This window comes from Camelus ferus, chromosome 2, assembly GCF_009834535.1.
Source record: "Camelus ferus isolate YT-003-E chromosome 2, BCGSAC_Cfer_1.0, whole genome shotgun sequence".
NCBI lineage: Eukaryota > Metazoa > Chordata > Mammalia > Artiodactyla > Camelidae > Camelus > Camelus ferus.
This window is the reverse complement of record NC_045697.1, coordinates 59,801,173-59,823,442: the sequence shown is the minus strand read 5'-3', so window position 1 is coordinate 59,823,442 and position 22,270 is coordinate 59,801,173. Positions and strand designations below refer to the sequence as shown.

General features: G+C 33.2%; 1 long non-coding RNA gene across 1 annotated transcript in view; it reads right to left on the bottom strand.

The window, feature by feature from the left end:
* LOC116657451 overlaps positions 1 to 22,270 on the bottom strand; it is a 176,399-nt gene that overhangs the window by 138,661 nt on the left and 15,468 nt on the right. Inside the window, exon 2 of the long non-coding RNA XR_004312522.1 lies at positions 9,994 to 10,060. This is a non-coding gene — a long non-coding RNA (uncharacterized LOC116657451). The remainder of the gene's footprint in view (positions 1 to 9,993; positions 10,061 to 22,270) is intronic.

The following is a 22,270-nucleotide window of genomic DNA, read 5'->3' as shown; positions in this document are numbered from 1 at the left end:
AGGAGAAAATATTTGCAAAGAATATAATTGAGTCTCTGCAATACATTAAATTTTTTAAAATTCATTTTTAAAATGCCAATTTAAAATTTGGGGAATTACAGATACTAACTACTATATATATAATAGATAAACAGCAAGGTCCCATTGTACAGCACAGGGAATTATATTCAGTATTTTGTAACAGCCTATAATGAAAAAGAACATGAAAAAGAATACACACACACACACACACACACACACATATAACTGAATCATTATGTTGTACACCAGAAATTAACACAACATTGTAAACTGACTATACTACAATAAAAAAAAATGCCAACTTTAATAAAAGGACACTACAAAACACTGATTAAGGAAATTAAAGGACTTAAAGAAATGGAAAGACATCCCATGCTCTTGGATTAGAAAAATTAATATTGTTAAAATAGCCATACTCCCCAAAGTATTCGACAGATTTAATATGATCCCTAACAAATTACCCAGGACATTTTCCACAAAACTAGAACAAATAATCCTAAAATTTATATGGAATCACAAAAGACCCAGAATTGCCAATGCAATACTGAGAAAAAAGAATGAAGCTGGACGAATAACCCTCCTAGATTTCAGACAATACTACAGAGCTACAGAAATCAAAATAGCATGGTATTGGCACAAAAACAGACACATGGATCAATGGAACAGAATAGGGAGCCCCAAAATAAACCTACAGCCTTATGGTAAATTGATCTTCCACAAAGGAGGCAAGAATATACAATGGAGTAAAGACAGTCTCTTCCTCAAGTGGCATTGGGAAAACTGGACAGCTGCATGTAAATCAATGAAGTTAGAACACTCCCTCACACCACATACAAAAATAAACTCAAAATGGCTTAAAGACTTAAATATAACACAAGACACTATAAACCTCTTAGAAGAAAATACAGGCAAAACATTCTCTGATGTAAATCTTGGCAATGATCTCTGTGGGCAGTCTACCCAGGCAACAGAAATAAAAGCAAAAATAAACAAATGGGATCTAATTAAACTTATAAGCTTTTGCACAGCAAAGGAAACCGTAAGTAAAACAAAAAGACAACCCATGGAATGGGAGAAAATATTTGCAAATGATGATACTGACAAGGACTTACTTTCCAGAATATATAAACAGCTCATACAACTTAATAAGAAAAGAAACAAACAACACAATCCAAATATGGGCAGAAGACCTAAACAAGCAATTCTCCAATGAAGATATACAAATAGCCAATAGGCACCTGAAAAAATGCTCAATTTCCCTAATTATCAAAGAAGTGCAAATCAAAACTACAATGAGGTATTACCTCACACCAGTCAGAATGGCAATCATTCAAAAGTCCAAAAACAATAAATGTTGGAGAGGGTGTGGAGAAAAGGAAACCCCACTACACTGTTGATGGGAATGTAGTTTGGTACAGCCATTATGGAAAACAGTATGGAGATTCCTCAAAAAACTGAAAATAGACTTACCATATGATCCAGCAACTCCATTCCTGGGCATATATCCAGAGGGAACTCTAATTTGAAAAGATACATGCACCCCAATGTTCATAGAAGCACTATGGCTTCTACAATAGGCAAGACATGGAAGCAATCTAAATGTCCATTGACAGGTGATGTGATAAAGAAGTTGTGGTATATTTATATAATGGAATACTACTCAGCCATAAAAAGAATAAAATAACAACATTTGCAGCAACATGGATAGACCTAGAGATTGTCATTCTAAGTAAGCCAGAAAGAGAAAGAAAAATACCATATGATATCACTCATATGTGGAACCTTAAAAAAAAAAAAAGACACAAATGAACTTATTTACAGAAAAGAAACAGACTCACAGACATGGAAAGCAAACTTATGGTTACCAGAGGTGAAAAGGGGTGAGAAGGGATAAATTGGGTGTTTGGGATTTGCAGATACTAACTACTACATATAAAATACATAAACAGTGAGTTCCTACTGTATAGCACAGGGAACTATATTCAATATCTTGTAGTAGCTTATAATGAAAAAGAATATGAAAACAATATATGTATGTATATGTATGACTGTAACATTATACTGTACACCAGACACTGACACAACATTGTAAACTGATTATACTACAATAAAATCACATTCCTTATCTTAAGGAAACCTTAAAAATTAAATTAAAAAAATTTTAAAAGGACACAAATTTGAAAAGGTACTTAACCAAAGAAGATACATACTGAAGATGCTCATCACCATTCATTAGTTATTAGGAAACTAAAATTAAAGCCATAATGACATACTACCATGCACACAGTAGGATGGCTAAAAGTTAAAAATACTGATCACATCAAATGCTAAAGGACTGTTTATATTAACTCAAAGTGGAAGCAACAAGAATATCCAATAACAGGTGAATGAAAAAACAAACTGGTATACCCATGCAATGGAAAGATACTCAAAAACTAAAATGAATGAGTTCTTGAAACATGCTACAATATGAATGATTCTCTAAATAATTATGTTGAATTAATAAACCAAACCAAAAAAAAATCACATATACTCTATCTCTTTATATACATTTCTACAAAATGAAACCTAGTCTTTAGTGAGAAATTAGATCAGTGGTTTCTTGCAGGGCAAGAAGAAAATTTATAATGATAAATATGTTAATTATCTTAATTTTGTTGATGGTTTCTCCATGTATACATATGTAAAGTGTTTAATTTTATAACTAAATAGGCACAACTTATTGTTTGCCAATACTATATTTTAAAACTCTTGATTTTAAGAAATTCTGTTCATCAGGAGACTTTACAAAAACAGCTGAAAGAAGAAGGGAAATAAAACTATGGACTAGTTTAATTAGTGCTTAGTGTCATCATTAGCGTGATGATTTCTGGCTGGAGGTGCAGAGGCTTCCTATGGGCAAATGGCTGAACTACCTCTAGGGACTGTACGTAGCTTTAAGGACTGTGGTGAGCACCAGCGTTTCATTATGTGTAACAAGAGAAAGGAATGAAAAGAAAGGAAAATGTTCAGTTAGATGCAATAATCCCATTAACTTCTTTGTATTCTGTATTTTTGCTCCAGAGAATTGATGCTGAAGGTTTGAACCTGCATGTGATGTCCAGAACTAAACGAGTATTACCATAATGTGTTTGCCAGATGTTGGTCCATCCAGAGATATATGATACAGTATTTTTCTCCCAATTTTTGTATCATTTTTAATTAAAAATATTCCATGCATAGAATAATTGCCCCTAATTGGAAATCACATAGTCTATAATTAACAATTAGGGTAATTATTAACTCATGGATTAAATAGGTATTGAGAAGTAAAATTATCATGAATATATCTCAAATCACATTGGTAAGAAAAGCCAGTTTGCACAAGTAGAATACAAAAAGCTGCTTCATAAGGATGCTTATCATTAAGACGTACATCATATACACTCTTTCTCATGTCAGTTTAATATCATAATTGTGATATGCACAATTCTAGTAATGAAAATAAAAATATTTCATGCAAACTATAGCAAGGTAAGACTGTGAGTTTTGTCTCACTATCCTGTCAACATTTATAAGGAAGATTTTTCTCTGTAAGCCTTGAGTTGACAAGTTTTCTAACTCTGTGAACTGAGTGTACATCTAGAAAGTATGTCATGAAACTTCAAGGCACTTGCTTTTATTTGACAAGTATGTGTTGTTAGGTTTCCCCATTGACTTAATTATCCCTTTCCTTTGAATCACAACAGGCCTTATGCAGCCATACGAGAAAATGGCCAATATCTCCTGGCCCCTCTCGTGAATCTAATCAGTGAATTCCTCAGCAAGACCATTTTAATAGACATCTTAAATCTTTCAAGAGGCTTCTAAAGTTCAGTTTTGCCTAGATAGATGCTTCTATATTATTTCTCTCCATATTCTTTAAAGCAGCCATTATTGACATTTTTGTTTGTGTACATATCAACTTCTTTTTTACACACCAGACAAACAGCAAACATAATCTCAGAATTTTATTCTATTAGAGGAAAGGAAACTTCAGAGAAAGCAGTGATTCTGGCACCCTACAAATCAGTAAAATTTGAGGATCCATTTAAAGAATATCTGTCATTTTGACAGCTCTTTCAGGCCTTGAACCAGAAGAACCTGTTATCTTAGTGCTCAATAAAAATTACTGATTGGACTGTTGTGAGGGAGAATTGTGACAGAGATGGAAAGAGTGACTGGAAAATAATAGAAATATGAGAAAACAGAGTAATAAACAAAGACAAGGACAGAAGGGATGAAGGAGGAATGCTTAACGGAGGAACACAGGGCATAGAAAAAAATACAGCAAACTCGAAGTCTAAAAGCAAGGATAGCCATCCTCACAAAAATGCATGTCCAATAGAGTTAACCATACATTTTTCAGCTTAATAGCTTGCTTCAGACAAAGTACTCCTACAAAGCACTTTTCCCCACTTTCATAGTCACTTAATTTGAGTGAATAGGGCTTACTTGAAGAAGTTTGTTCTCATATGAGTTCAGAAAATATCAAGAGATAAAGCTGGAGATAATCATGTAATTTCAATACAACACAGGCTGCATCATTTAGTATCCAAGGCAGAAAACAGAAACCACTCACTCTAAGGAAAAAAGAATTCAGTATTAAAATTAGGTGCTTACAAAATTGTTGAAAAGGCTAAAGGAGCCAGTTCAAGGCTGACTCCAGAGTGATTCCAAGGAGAATCTAAAACCAGCCTACTTTTGAAGCTAGGCTGTTCTAAGGCGGGCTGTAATGCCTTGTCTCTTTCCAGAGAAGCCTTAACAGCAAAAAACTGAAATGACACACAAAGCTGTAATCCATGGAGTAAGCAGTAAAATGAAGTGGTTACTGCTTCTTTCAGAAAGCTGAACAAGGAGCACTGGGCCCCAGTGCAAGAGGACCATGAATTTCCAAAATAATAAGGGTAGCCAGAGTTGTAAGAGGGCCTTCCCTGACTCTGACCTCCAATTTTTACGGGCACACATGTAATTCATATCTAGAATCCTAGCTATAAGGAAATTTAGAAAATGTGGGTTTTAAGCATTTCAAAATCTCATAATATTTTTACATGAGGAGATATATACAGATATTTATATCTATCTATCTATCTATCTATCTATCTATCTATCTATCTATCTATCTATATATGTGTAGAGATAGAACTTAATTTTACATGTAGTAATACAAAATAAATATCCCGGGGGGTTCCTACATATGATACTAAAAAGATGAACAGTTTTTTTGAAAATTTGGGTACTTTTCTTTTTATCACTGATATATGGGGTCCAAAGAAAGTAAAATGAGGTGACAGATATGGATGACACATAGTATCATGTAATTTCTGTTTTAGAAACTTTAATTTGGCCATTCCTTGATAACATTATGGGGCTCAGAAAGTATATCAGGTTTTGATCATTTAAATACAATATCTGCAATCCTTTAGATAAATATGAAACAGGGATTGTCAAATTTGGTGATTTTGATATTTAAGTAATACACCTCAAATTTCATATGAAAAGTAAATAAGGTGGATGATTTGAAAGTACTGAATGAATGTTGCATCTTCCCCAAACTTGCTTAACTTTTCCAGTCAGAATACATGGCACTTTAATAGGATGTACATTTCATATATGCCTGTTTGCATAGAGAATTCAGTGGCAAAACTTTATACAAATTAGCAACTCCCAGGGCATAACAATATACGGGTCGCCAATAGATTTGCTGTTCTCACTTCTATTCCATTCTTCGCAAAAGAGTATTAAAGCAAAACCTCCTTCATTATAGGCCCTCTATACTGAAGTAATTCCTCCTAAACGTGTAATTTTCCTATTAAAGTTTATCACTAACACTGTTTATATCCTCAGTATTTCTCATTTCATAGATAACACTACATTTTTTACTTGTTTTTCAACTTCTCTAACTTCTCTACTTAAGCCCACAAATTCACCCTAAAATATGATTCTAATTCTTTCACTTCCATGCTCATCTTTTCATTATTTTCAATGCTTCCCATCCGTCCCTCCATTTTAGTCCAATTCTTTACTAAAAACTTTAGTTCAAATTCTTGAGCTTATCACTCAGGGTGACCCTTATCACCACAACTGTACCTCCTTCCCATTGCCCTAGTCACTGTATAGCTTTTGTAAAGTTCACGTGCCACCATGTCATTTCCAATTTTTCCCCATATTCTTCCACTGACACATTTTTTCATGCTGTTCATTTCATATACAGTGTCTTTTCTTCCCCATCTCCCACTGTTGACTTTTGTTCATCCTTCACAAATCAGCAAAAATGTTAACTTCTTTAAATTTCTTTCCCCATCATTCACCAGGAGTGACTTATTTTTCCTCTGAAGTTTTAAAGACATATTTCAGTCTTTTATGGCATGTGACAATCTCTCTTGTTTAATAATTATTTTGTGTCCCCTACTATGCTACAAGCTGATGGAGGAGAGATGGTGTCTATGTTTATGCCTCATAGTGCTAGTTAGCATAATGACATATGCTGAGTAGACACAAAGTTATTATTGATTGAATACATACATTCCTGAATCATTCTTGAAGCAGAAATTATGTCCTATTCATTAAAAACACAAAAACAACTGCATATTTAGTCTTTTTTCTACCTTTTCTTCCTCTGATATCCTCCAGAGAGTAGCTTGAATCAGTTTTGCAATTATCTAACTAAGACATAATTCATTCATAGGCTTTTTCTTATTATTTTACATAATCACTTTGTAGAATTCTGAACTTTCATTATAAATCAGAGTTTAAAGTTTTCAGATTCATGGAGAAAACTGTATTGGGGATTAAATGAAAAAAAAAATCAATGCACAACCAGCTTTAAAAATACCACTTTACAAACTACACAATTATACACTTGTGCTAATTCACTTTTCTTAATACTTAAAATAGGTTACTATTTTTCATATTTATAATGGATTTATCACAGTTTTTAAGACAAATTTCTGTGAAAACAAAAATTAATAAATAAAAAGCAGGCCTTCCTATTTTAATTCAGGAACGCTGATAAAAAGTAAAATGGACCCCAAGTACACACATACATACATACACACAGCTTTTAGTTTGTACAAATTACTTGAAACATTAGATTTTGAATAATAATATTAAACTGAATATAATAATCTACATATATAATTTTAAGTGTTTTTAAAATTATATTGCATGACATGGAAATTGGAAATAACGTAAATGTAACTTTGGGAGGGAATCAGATTTATTTTATTGTCATTCACCCAGAATGCTGAAAGCCAGTTTGGATAGAGAAATACTGAACCCAAATATAAGGTGATTTAAATACCAGGGAAAATCAAACACCACAGGTTGCCTTGTTTGACTACTTATTTAGGTATTAGGCTGAGGCTTTGGAGCTGAACATGATGTGCAGGACTGCATTGTACATGGGACATTTTGGACTGCTTTTTAAATTTGAAAAGGTAGGCATAGTCTTGTCACTTACATTCTGACAATTTTAAATCAAACTCTTCTCTCTTCAACTGCTTTTTTAAAAACTGAAAAAAATTTTTAATTTAAAAAATTTTTGTGGAGGAGAATTAGGCTTTTATTTATCTTTTAATGGAGGTACTGGGGATTGAACCCAGGACCTTGTGCAAGCTAGACATGCTCTCTACCACTAAGCTATACCCTCCCCACTTCAACTGCTTTCTTAAGATATTTTCCCCCTCACCAACACATATGGCCACATACAGGTGGTCATTATTCTTACCAGTATGAACCAAATACCGTCTTAACCTGCCTTTTGCCCAGCCACTGCCATAAGTGATTATTCAAAACTGTACACGTGATAGACATTTCCTTATATCAAATCTTATAATAAGTGTCCATTTTCATCAAAATATACTCCAAAGTCATCCTGAAATACAAGACCTTTCATGAAATGAATTCAGTCTTACCCTACATTGCCCAGCTTTAATTTTCACCACTCCCTCTTTGATTTTGTCTGAGCAGTTCAAAAATACATAATCTCTTGGGGAGTTTATTAATACATTAATTTATGATAGATTAAAAAAACTCACTGTTTTATGATGGGACAAAGCATAATAAAATTTTAAATGCAAATTCAATTACTTTATAAATATATATTAAAGACACATGATAATTCAAGCGCAAGTGAGCCATTAGGATTCCAAGACCAAACGAACAATTCCTAAGAAACCAGGTCTCTAAGGAGGACAGAGAATTTGGACTTAGTGGCCAGATAACAAAGCTAAAGCATCCAGGGTTATCATCTTGCAAAGACTCAGTGTTTATTTCCTTCCTAACTCAAGGAATTTTCTTATTGCTTAGTTTATTTCTTTGCTTCATATAGCTTTGCTTTAAAATTGAATGTGTGTTAGTGTTATGGAGAGGAATTAAAGAGATTTGCCGATGGAAGTAAAGACAGCCTTCTCAACCCTTGCTAGGGACAAAATGGGGATGAAAACGATGGTAATTCCAGGGTTCAAGGTGAAGGAAAAAGGGAAATAAGGGGTGACTCAAAACAGACCCCAAAGTAACTGTTAAGAGCAACGTAACAAGAGAGAAGGAGGCTGAAGTGTGGATTGGGTCAGAAGTGGAATTAAAAAACAAAAGAAAACAAGAAATAAAAAGAAACCCATCAAGTACATTAGAGGCAGGTGATATTGAAAGTGGAGTGAAAGTCAACCCCGAGTTCTCCTTGAGATAAAAATCCCCCTCTGAAAACACAAAGTTCTCTTCCTGCATTCCTGATTTCACACAGAATTACCTGAAAAATTTTGCAGGCACGGCTAGGATCTCTGAGTATTCAAGATATCTAAAGTAGGTCACTTTGAAATAATTCTTTTAAAAAGTCCTTCTTATTGATTCATAAATCACTGAATAAAAAACAATAATATAAGAATCATAAATAGCAGAATGTCTGTTGTTCATAAAAGGTAATTTTTGCCTTCCTATGAGCCTGACCATATTAACAAACTCTAAACTGAGGGGAGGAGGCAGGGAATCCAAGAAAAATAATATTCCATTTGTTGACTTCTGAGGTGTGTTGTTTATAGTTTACAAATTCATATAATTGCATAGATGGAATGTCACAGTCAGTAGAATGATGAGGGAAGCAGATGGTATAAACATTTATTAAAAAATGAGCCACCTTCTTACATATATGATAGTCTTACTTCATTCTTCAGGATTTGCATTTTAAATGATTAAGGACCCAGTAGGACAGCATGAAACCTCATTAACAAAGATATATCTTTAGGCATCTACCCGAAGGGAAAGTGGTGATTTTTCCACCTCACGGCCCTCAGTTTAAATGCCTGCTGATTTGTTTCATCTCTACATACTTCAAAGTATTTCAGCCATGTTAATGCAGCTTTTAACTATAGAAACTGACAGAATACAAAATCAAGCTTTTAGCTATATCTTATAATAAACAAACCAAAACGTTTTTCATTTATGAAGCTTCTACTTTCCATGACACCGTGTAATATATTAGTGGTTAACTAAGGGCTTCTCTTGATCGTAAGGTACGAGGGGATAAACAAACTGCTCTGATTTTGCAGTTCATTATGTAAACTAACATAGCAGATTTGCTTTTAAACTGAGGTGTTGTCTTTAGCTGCTGCTTTGAAGTAAGATGCTGAGAGTAATAGGGTTGGTAGAGATCATACATTCTCACTGTACATACAGCAAAGGCGGTATAATAATTAAGGTTTAATCAGAGCATTCACCTGCTGCTTTCCCATCACTGTTGGAGTAATAATAGCATTATAGATTAGGTAGCAACTTGCAACAAAGTTAGGCAACTGCATCGTAAAAAGCAATATTGATGTATAAAAGAATTAGGTAAACTTAGTCAATGAAGCATAGCATCTCATTCATATTAACCTCCAGCAGGGCACTCACACTCCCAGGCATTGATCCAATCATTTGCTTGCCTAACTGTTTTCCACTTTCTGTGTAGTTGCTTACCTCTTTTCTGAAACACCCACTGTCTTCTTTAGAAATGCTTTGTATTCTCTCTTTTACTGGGTATGACCTAAGAAAAAGAAATGGTAGGCTATTTTAAGCAAAAGACTGTATTGAAGCAATTAAAGCTGCATGTACTAGGAAAACATCTAGGAGAAACGTGGGCTTTTTTTCATTTGTCTTAGAACTGGAAGTGTGAATTCAAGAAAGGCGATCCTACTGACTTTGCAGGAACTTTACAGGATAGTGGGACTTCCAAAGCACATAAGCCCTTAAGGTGTTAGGTTAAAGGAGAACACTGGTGTGTGTGCGTGTGTGTGTGCATGTTGTAGTGTGTGGCTTTCTTTTGCTGGTTTACTTTATTATTTATCCCAATGTTGATTATATACCAATCAATGTTTTTCAACTCTACTTTCATGATAAGAAATAGACATTTTATAAGCAACAGTGAGCATTTAAGTCAGTGAAAAGAACAGTTATTCTCAGAATAGAAAGGAAGTGTCTGGTCTGGGTGAATTTGGGAATGTGAGAGCAGAGGATTTAACTAACTGCTATGGATTTCAATGAGACGGAGAGGTTTTCTATCCTGACCCCTGTAAAAACATAAAGAATTGTTATCATGGCTCTCAATAATCTACCATGTTAGATGATAAACAACCAAGAATTCCATGAAAATGGTAGAGAAAATTAAGTCAAGGTTCACTTGACACATTGACACCTAAGTACAAGGCAAGTATAAGGAAACATTAAAGCAAGTGCTCAAACACTTTTCCTTAATATATAAATTTCCTCCAATTCATCTAGGGACAAGACCAATCACCTCTAAGTGCTGAAGAAGACGAAAGTGAGCCAAGTCTATTATATTAAAGTGTCCAAAATAATCTGCTTTTGTTTATTTATTTACTTATTTAAGCTTATTTTAAAAAACCCAGAAATTTATTTCTCACAGTTTTAGAGGCTAGAAGTCTGAAGTCAGAGTGCCTGCATGGTTGGGTGAGGGTCTCTTCCAGATTGCAGACCTTTCCTCCTTTCCTTGTGTCCTCACATGGCAAAAGGGGCTGCCATAAGTTTTTTTTTTTTTTATGCAGTTTGTTCCAAAACAAAAATAACTGGCTACTCAAGTGGGTCACCATCCTGAATAAAATGTAATTTTTAAATATTTTTATACTTAGTTAAATTTTGATAGAAGATTGAATGTATTAAATAACAGCATTGAAGGTTTGGAATAAAACTAATTCAAGAAGAAAATTATAAGTACTTAGTTTTGTTTTTAGTCATGTAAGTCAATTTCACAGCATAAAACATTTATGAAAAACCTTTCCATACTCTGCTCTGTCACCATTTTATCACAGGCTTTTCATACAAGAACATCAGAATGAACAGAGACTGTCATATATTGGCTGTATTTCTAACACTCTCTCTTAATATAGGGAAAATATCGGGACAAAATAATCTCTTTACTTTGTGTCATTTACAAAAGATTTGATATCCTGAAATTTCTCATCATACGGGAAAAATCAGTGTCTCAGACTGAAATATGGATAAGCAGACTACACGTAAGATCCTTTCTAGTCAAAATTTCTATATGCTTTTATCGATGGGTTCAGTTAAAGACACTTCTCTCAATTTCCCCCTCACTTTCTCTAGATCTCTCTGTCTAGTCACAGAACAGACATAATGAAAACCACCAATCCCCTATTAATTACTTAAATAATTACATGTCCTTGAATTTTTTTTTATATGTTTCATCCTCTAGATCTTTCACCTTCAGATGTTAATGCTTCTTGGAGTCTAAGGGTGCCTGATCTTTAAAGGATTTTTAAAGTAATAAAGTACAAAGACAAGATTCAAGGTTGCTTCAAAGTTATAACTCAGAAGGTCATTAGGTAATTAAAAGATGAGAATATATACCTGAATAATGAGGAGAACTGAATAAGTGGTTTAAGTAATTTAAAACAACATAGCGTTTAGTAATTTAGATATATAAAACAAAAGTATTTTCCTTAAACAGGAGCTTCACGGTTTTTTCCACTTTAACTTTTTTCTTTTTATCCTGCATTTTCTCCTTTATTTTCCTTTTTTCTGCCCTCTCTTTTTCACTCATGAAATAGAGAATTTGATAGGGGAACAAGAGGGAGTAGAATACATTTAGTACAGGAAAAATATTAATTGCTTGAAAATGTGAAATGAGGGAAGAAATCAATTGTGAGTAAACAGCGCAGAACGAAACCTCCTGACCTTGTCAGATGCTTTATGGGAGAGACCCTTCAATCAGAAATGTGCTGATGCTAAATTATCACAGGATTTGATCTATCCCCTAATAATTGAAAACTCCCACTCCTGGAAGAGAACCAGTTTTCTGAACAGCCACTAATTTTTCAGAGTGGAAATTTAGTACTGAAGAGATTGCACATTTATCCACCAAGATTTGTATTTATATTTTATGGGCCATCACATTCCACATTAGGCTCTGATTGTAAATAGCTACATTGTGTTTTTGAGATGCACTATTCTGTGATGTGCATTGCAATTCCTAAAAGTGCCATATATAGTTTAACATATTACCTTCAGTAGCATTGCTTTAAATTATCAGAGTATGTGAAAAGCTTCACCATAAACAGAGATAAATGCCATTAACTGTAACATCAGGGTTCAATCTTAGTTGCCTATATCTTGCCTATAAAGAAGACGCTAACTTCAAATTCATCAGGTATTTCGCATAGGGACACAAAATAAAGAGAACAGTTAAAATTTCTATTAAAATTTTCCACCTAGTTTTATATGTGCAATATACTCTGTGTCATTTTTAGCATTAAAAAAAAAAAGCTCTCATTCTAATGATTATTTCTGAATAGTAAAAGCATCTAAAACAAATCTCAAATTGATAATTAATGTGACTATGTAATGAAATGATCCAAGATGATTTTGTTGGGTATTAGGATAGCCTGCCTAAAGACTCCTAGGAAATGTAAAATAATTTGTATTTTAAGCTTTAATCCCTATGATACCTCATTAATAGCTCTTTGTTCTACTCAGGTATGTATAACAACCATAAGATGAAAATGAGAGAATATATATCAAGGGTGAAGCCATTTTAGCAAAAAAAATAGGAAAAAAAATACCTGAAGTCCAGCCTGGAATTAAAAACTGATTCTGAACAGTACTGTCCTCTGTTAGTTGAAAAACCCAAGAGAAGTTAAAAACTTTAGGCTTGTCAATGTATATAAACTTACTTAACTTGCACCCTCAATATTCATTAAACAACTAGTTTGAGCACTAACTAGTCACTAGGATTGTTCAGGATACTAAAAACACGATGAAGAATATGACAAAGTTTTGGCCCCCAAAGAGCTTAGGGTGGGAGGCAGACAAGTTTGATAAGTGTAGCAACTGGCATAGCTGCCTTACAAATGAGAGTAAGTGTAGAGGCATCAAGTCTGGGCTGTGGGAGGTGGTTAGCATTGACTCTCAAGAAGTGACTTTCACACCAAAACTTAAAATATAGTAAAAGATTTAAAGGAGAAAAGTGGCATGACCTTATTTGCTCTTTACATAGCCAATGAACTTAAAAGGAAAGACATAAAAATGAATGGTGGTGACTTTTTAAAGTCAAATGGTGTCTTAAAAATGTAGTATGTAGAACAATCCTTCGGACCCATGAAAAGAAAAAGTTAATAGCTGTGGAAAGCTGCTTACAAAACTAAGAGCGGCAGTGGAGGCATGTAACACTCAGGAAAGTGTCTGCTCTTTTGCAGAAAGTATGAGTTCTACTCGATGCAGTAATGTCTCCTGGTGTCCTCCCTGCCAAATTCTATATATTTTCTTCATCTGAAACTATTTGGACAAATACCTGTAATTTCAGTTCAGTGTATAGCTCCATACAACCTGATACTTTCTTAGCTGATGATGTGTTAGAATGCCAAATTCTGAGGAGAGGAAAGGACAGTTTTGGAGAAGAGACAGAACTGGACTTGAATAATGTATTTTGGGGACAGTTTCTCAAACCTCCAAATGACACTTTCTCAACCTCTTGAGAAACTTACAAACTAGAGATAATAATTACTTCACAGGATTTTTGAGAGGATTAAATGAGGAAAACCACAGTCTGGAACATAGTATTGGCCAAATCATTTTTTTCCTTTTTCCCCCTTAAATTTGCTAATCTTATTGGACTAATTAAAACTTTTTTTTTTAATTTCAGCCTAATTGTTTTTGATTCTCCAGTCAACTGCTATTTGGAGGGAGTTGGACAGTCCATTGACTGGAGCAGAAATGCCTCTTTTATAGACCTAAAAACTACTGTGAATCCCTTTCTGTCTTTGACATTGAGTGTTCTCATTTGGGAAATAAGTGTACTTAACTTGATCCCTGGTATCCTTTCTTGTTACAAAATGAATTATTCTGTTACAAAATGGGATGGGAATTAAAAGCATATCATGCACCAGAAAACTGAGAGATAGGAAAGGCAAGTATTCATAATAATACAAAAGAACATTTGCGGCCTAGAAGTATTCATGGAAGTATCTCAATGTCTCAGTGATGGACTAACAGAGAATAAACACTGACAGAAATAGATCTTTTCAAAGGCAGCATTCCATAAAGGATTCTACTAACCTGATCTTCATACTACAAACAGAATTCTTAATCTAATAATAAAGTTTATGATTGCCAGATAAAATACAGGATGTCCAGTTAAATTTGAAGTTTAGATAAATAACATTTTTCAAGTATAATATGTTCCATACAATATTTGGGACATACACTAAAAGTTTTGATTTTTATCTAAAATTCAGATTTAATTGTATATCCTGTATTCTTATTTCTAAATGTAGCAACACTAATGGAGTTTACCAATATGTTGTCTATACTTAACAATACATTAAAGGTTTCTTTAAAGTAAGATTTAATTAGGAAAGATCAAACCTGGTCCAGGTAATTTATTCATCATTCATGAATTCATTATATCAGATGTGTCTCAGAAATCAAGTCCTATGCTAGGCATCGAGAAGACAAACTTTAACAAATATAGTGGCATACCTTTATGAACTTCACAGAGGTATATGCCGTAGAGATAAATGCCAGAAATGAAAAATTATTTTCAGTGAATCTTAACATGCTTTCTGTTAACCTTTCACTAAGAAAATGGTGATAACTATTAAACTTCATGGATAAGATAAAAACGTGTGGTTGTCTGAAACTCTCCAGTGGGTTTTACAATTATCAAATATACTCTAAACCAATATAACACATTAAAAATAATTAACTAACCAAAATCATAACTTCTTAAATCTGTGGAAATAATAGAGTCAGGTTCATCTACTGATTATAACAGCACTATCCCAGATTGTCCCCACTTATGTGCACCCCACTATATTGTGATTCAGCCGTACTCCAGGAAGTTTACTTATCTTATGGCCTTTATTGCTGTCCACAGATTGTTTCTGATCTTTGCCTACTGATTTGGCGAACCATCGCATTCTATTTAAAACACAAAAAGCAAAACAAAACAAATGAACAAAATAAACAAAAACCAAAAAGCCTATCTCTGGCACTGCAGCGCTTTTGTTGTGTATGTCTATGGAGGACTCATTCTCCCTGTAACAGCCAACAGTTTCCTATGAGCTGTGTGTTGACAAATCCTCTGACAGAAACAATCACTTCTTCTTTGGAAAGTATTCTGGAAATGGAGTCAGACTTTGCATAGTATTATTACATTTCTTTTGAAACACTTAATTCTTACCATTCCTCTCTCCAATATTAGTCTCCTCACCTCCCCCTCACAAAAAGGTAACACAGGACATTTAACAACTTTAAGTCTAAGATTCTGTGAGTTACAATGCCACAAACTTTAACCATACCTATCATCAAACATTTCCAAATAGATTTAAAAATGTTACTATGCTGCTAACCTTGATTGTGTCCATTAAGTAAGTAATTAATGCTATTAATACATATCAAAGAATACATTTTAAATTAAAACAACTAGAACATATATGACTATGCATTTAAAAGGGGAAAAGCTACTGTTTCATCAATTTTAAAACCATTTGAAAAAATATGGCAATAAGTAATAACCAAACTTAAATTTTTTCTGCTTACATACTGACTTAAGTAGTATGGTAAAAATGAAAATGAAATTAGCTTGGAAGGAAGAAACCAAGCCTCTGACTCTAAATAACTGTTAAGTCATTTAGGTAATTATTTAACTTTCTTGGCTTCAGTTTCTCCATCTAGTAAATAGAAGGCAGGGATGGCAGAGGAAAATAGGGGTACAATTTACTGTATATGGTCTAGATTTTTCATCTAGGCCTAATTTCTATGTTACATTCAGTAATAAGGTCCAGACATATAACATAAAGAGAAACTGTGCTTCTTGGGAATATGTGTGTGTTTAATCTGTCTCCAAAACAATTCAAATACAAGTCAAATTAATTCATTAACTATCTGCTGAAGGTTAAATGCATCTAAAGAATTGGCCTAGGTATAGAATACTTTTTTCATTGTTAACAGTATATAAAATATACCCAATTTTCTTATTCAGGTGTCTGGAAGGCAATACCTTCCCCCCCCCATTTAGTAATGCTCTATTTATGACTATAAAGGCACAGCTATAACAATAATCCATCAAAGAATATTTCAGTGAAAGAAGAATATAATCTAGATGGCCTCCCTCATAGAGGAGTTCAAAAATTGTCATAGTTTCAACACATCGACTGAAACACCAACAAATGACTTTGAGATTTTTGCCACATTATCAACCTTACCAGTTCCGCAAGATGCTACTCTTCAGATGATGATTATACAGATCACAATTTCCTTGTGCTGCTTGGTTTTAGAACAAATAAAATTCTGGAGATGGTTGGGAAGAGTCTAGCACTATCGTGATTATGGTACTGGATAAAACTGGACTGAAATAGCAGACCATTTTCTGAGCCTCCTTTTTTATTTCTCTTTGCATCTTTCCCTCACCTTCATTGACTTTGCTTCCTGTTCCTTGTTTCTGGAGCCCTCAGAACCTCCTGTCAATTAGTTGCTCATTTCACACATTTTGCTTCTTTGGCTCCCACGTCTTGTCTGACCACCCTCAGTTAACCACCTGCTGCAGTGGAATAAATACTGATTTCTGTCTTTACCTGCTGTAGCTTCCAAGTACTTTAATATTTCACACTTGCTCTCCTTCCCAAGTACCCTTCTTCACCATCCCAAATGATCAATCATTTCTGATATAGATAATAAATGTGTCAACACTCTTTTTAAAGTGTTACATTTTCATTGTACTCACTGTGGTCAGAAGTAATTCCTCAATATCCAGCATTGAAATTACCTGTTTCAAAAGCCTTCTCTACTCTATCCACACATCTGGGGAAAGAGAGAAAATTGCTGCACGTATGCTGATCTTGTCCTTAGAGCTTTTCACACATCAAGAGCAAGGCCACTTCTTCCTCATTAGTGCAGCAAGCACCTGTCCACACATTGTGATTTTAAAGGCTGTGGGAAAATCTTAGTGCTTCTCCAACAATCTTTTCCCAGGCCTGTAATTCCTTTAACTGGGGGGAAGCCTTTCATATAAGAAAACATAAGTGGCTGATATGAGATCATTTCCTAAGGAAAGGATTCAAAAATTGAGAGGAACTAGAAAACACAAGGACACTCAGCAATATGAACCTAAGGAAGGATGTAAATGAGATGTTTCATAAAAAGGAAATCTTACTTGGAAAGTGGAAATTGAGAAAAAGATATGCTTTTCGATTTCTATGTTTTGCTTTCTGCAGACCCCATTTTGCTTTGTGTCTGACCATTGACTCCACTGCTGAACATAATTTAAATAAAGTTTCAAAATCATTATGGACTCTATGACTGTTTTGTTGATGAAGTATAGATATTTGGCTATACTTGGAAACTTTTGCCTCCAGAGGTGACCTACATCACTTTTCAGTTTCTTTCCAACTTCTAGAATGTATTAACTATTCCAGAAAATTTACACTGGCATTTGCAAGAGATTCCTGAATAGCTTTATGCCAAACGTCCTATTTCCTATTGTATCAAGCTTTTATTTATCATGAATATATATTAAATTATGAGATTTCACACAGTGTATTTAAGAGTAAAAATAATTCCATTTCATATCAGAAAATGAATGCAAATATGTAATTAAAGCACATGTTAATCCAACAGCATTAATGAGTGTTACTAAACATGAGTTGCTACAAATAAATGTTCAGAATTATATCAACAGCATTTCCTGTTGTATCTTTCAATAAAGACAGAGGCAAAGTGACTTCAGTGGAAGCTGATGAATCATAAAAGTAGAACAGTTGGAAAGATATTGGATGACTTTGAACACCCAGTATCTAGGGCAATAAGATATCTATTATGGACAACAGTAAACAGTAAATGTCAGATGAGAGCTGAGATAAATTTGGAAGGTATCTCATTTGAAAACAAAAGGGAAAATTTTATCAAGATAGATAATATAAAATTGTAATCATGCTTACATTTTTTTTTCTTGAAACTAGAAAAATAGCCAAATTATCTGCAGAGTTCTAGAGTACTTGTAAGTAACAGTTTTCATAGGCAGGAGTAAAACTCCTGGGGCATTATATGTGAAATTTTACTGGTCCCCAAAAAGTGTATTCTATATTCATGATGTACATATCTGACAATATTGATGATTATTTTATTTTGTAATTGTTATTTCAACTACTAATGTGAAAACACATTTTAGATATTCTCTAAGGTAACATTTTGCTCTATGTTTTACCAAGATAAAGCAATAACATCCTTTTTACTATTAAAAAAATCTTACATATGTTAAATTAAGCCTCAAGTGAGTTAGATTTTAATTGTCTTCTTGATTTATATGTTTTATTAATCTAGTTCAATTCAAATAACCATTTATTGAGGGCAGAATCAGTGCAGACACTGTGTAAGGTAGAGTGTTCTTGCATTTAGTTTGAAATAGGGAGCATAAGAAAATTGCAGATGCTGAAAGTAGAGCTGAATAGAACTGAGTGTTTGAGAACCATGACTCAGTCCTGTGCTTTCCCTGTTCCTTGAGGTCTCCTGCTACCCTTGCCCACACCTTATGATTAGCCCCTGGTAATAAATCTTCCTTGAATTATCCTAAATTGATTGTCATCTGTTTCTACCTGGGACTCTGACTGAGCCAACTCCCAAAACAGAAACCTGTTCCCCAGTACCTTATAATTTTCTATGTCAGCACAATAACACCAAGCCAGAAAAATGTTTCATGTAGCTTAGAAAGCCCTAAATCTAATCAGAAAATCTTCTTGGTGTAGGGAAGGAAAATATAGCTAATATTCAGTAATTAAAATAATGATAGATTGGTAAATTATCCTAATAAATATATCTCAAAATAATATTTCAATAAAATATCCACATAAATGTATGGCAGGTTATATTGGGGCTTCATAAACTGTAAGTACTTGTTCATTTGGATATTTTATTTAAAGGGAATAGAATGAATTGTATGAGTTAATGAAAATCTTTGAGATAGAAAGGTCAGAAATGATGAAAATTTGCTAATCTCTCTTCTCTTTAATTAAACTGAAAATATCAATAATATGTATCATGTAATAAATTTTATATATATCAGTAATAAGTATATATACATATTGATACATATCAGTAATACATTTTTGGTAAGCATATTTTGATGCTAATTTTTACTGTGCCAAAATATATATAAATATATACTTCATATGTAAATGTATATTTAATTATTTAAATATGTATAGCCCCAAACAGCAAAGTTATTAAGCCTGAATCAATATTTTATAGATGATATAATAAAGAATAATTAAGATAACTTAGCTATGTAATGGCAGAACTCTGACAAGAATTCAAGTTTCCTAACTCCCAATCTTGTTCTGTGAACAGAACTCCTTTAATGATGGTACCATTCAGTAATGTGTACATTACTTTACATATTCACATTAAAGAAAACCACTTTTATTGTATTATTTTCCTTGCACTGATGTATTCTGGGGGAGGTTTTACCCTAATAAGAAACATTAACAGGTTAGTTGGAACAACTGGCTATTGTTAAACCATATCTCTAATAAACATTACTTAGTTGGTTTTTAGATGGACTGTTTCTAGAAATATATGCACAAACATGACTACCTTTACAAATCCTTCAGACAATTTTTACAAGTATAACTTAAGTTTACTGAGCTCCATCTCTTTAAAATAGAAGACCGTTTTTCCCCCCTGCTATTTACTGAGACAAACTACTTACCTTGACATCTGACATATTCCTTCCAATATCTTAATCTTGCATTTTCGAAATAATCTCCCACTCTACCCCCCTAAAAAATTCTTAGAAATTTACTTCAACATATAATATGATTTTCACTTTTCCATCTTTATTCATCCTCTTCCCTCTGTCAAAAATGTTATTTTGCCAACATCTTTCATGGTCAAAATAAAATTTTCCTTCAAGCTCAATTCAAATATTACTTTCACTTAGTGTACTTTCTGATCACATCACTGAAGAGTAATTTCTATTCTTACAGTTTCTCTATTTTAATATTTACAGGCACTAACCTTTTATTTCTATGCACTATTAATAGATGTATAACTGACCTAATCACCACATCACTGAAAATGTGACAAAGATCATAAAGATGAAAAGAACAGTGTGCTCAAGTGAGGATGAGTGGAGGATAAAAATGAAATATAAGTTGAGAACCAAAAGTGGTAGGACTTGAATGTTAAGATAAGTAATATGACCTTACTTCAGTACACACTAGAGTTTAAAACCAAATTTCTCTTTGTTTTTGAACCAGAAAAATATTTTTAAACTAAAGATTAAGAAAAGAGACCATTTCATACCATGGACCATTTTGGATCCCACATGTTTCTTCCCATAATAGTTGACCCATAGTTATCATTCAAATTATAATGCTGCATTTAGTATATAAACACACATATCATTACAAAGCAATTCATTGGACAGGACTACTGAATCAAAAATAATAACACTCCATGAATCTGAATATTTGCTATTCAACAATTTAATTGCTATATTTTTTCCAACAATAAGAACACATTTCCAACTATGCCTAAAATGATCTTAGGATTCTGATGTGAATATTTTCTCATTCTCTTTGCCAGAATCTATTGTAATCATCCCTTCTTTTCACTGGAATAAAATGTTTTAGACTATTCATCAAAAATACTATAACACCACATTAATTATACTTGGCAAAACATAAAACACAAGTCACTTATAAGCATTGATCTTTCCAAACATCACTATGAACTAGTATGATATTGTGCAGGCTTTGCAGATTGTATTTAAGATCTATTTTTTAACACTCAACATGTGTATCTGGATCACTGCACCCAATATTGCATCACAAGTATTTGAGCATAACTGAGTAGCTATATCCCACTGACATTTTCCATAATGCAAAAGGCTGACATCTGCTTCCCTTCTTATTCATTTTCGTAAGAACATCCCACTTCTATTTTTTTATAAAGCATCAATATATATTCTAAAATAAGATACATCCTTCAGATGTAAACCCAAGAGTTCACAAACTGAAAGATCTGCTTCCACACCTGTATCTTTTTGGCAGAAAGATGCTTCATTTGGATAGGAAAAAAATTGAGTGGGATCCAGGAATAGTCATATAACGTGCTTTGGCAGCATTTCTATACCACCGTATTTTTATTTTTAATCTCTAAGGATAATTCACAGAGAAAGAATCTTCTAATGTGTTGCTGAAATATGTATTATATTGACAGCCAAAATGAAAACTCACTCAGTTTCCTTAAATGCTTAAAAAAGATATACCTACTTCAAGATGCTATGGCATATTAAACAATGAAGAAGGAAACATACAGTATAAATTAATATTAAAATATTTTCACATGATCTTTGGCTGTAATAAGTACCAGATCACAAAAATACAATCTGTAGTGATTATTGAGGTATGCAGAATAGATTTAATTTAAGGGGAAAAATGTATAATTGTATGTGTTTTAAGAGGTTTATAGATCTTTTGCAATTAATATTTGTGTTATGGAACTCAGATGCAAAAGAAGGGGACGTATTAAAAAACCTATTACCAATTACCCCTGCTTCTTTTTTTTTTGGATTTTTTATTTTTTTATTTTTTATTTTTAACATTTTTTATTGATTTATAATCATTTTACAATATTGTGTCAAATTCCAGTGTTCAGCACAATTTTTCAGTCATACATGGACATATACACACTCATTGTCGCATTTTTTTCTCTGTGAGCTACC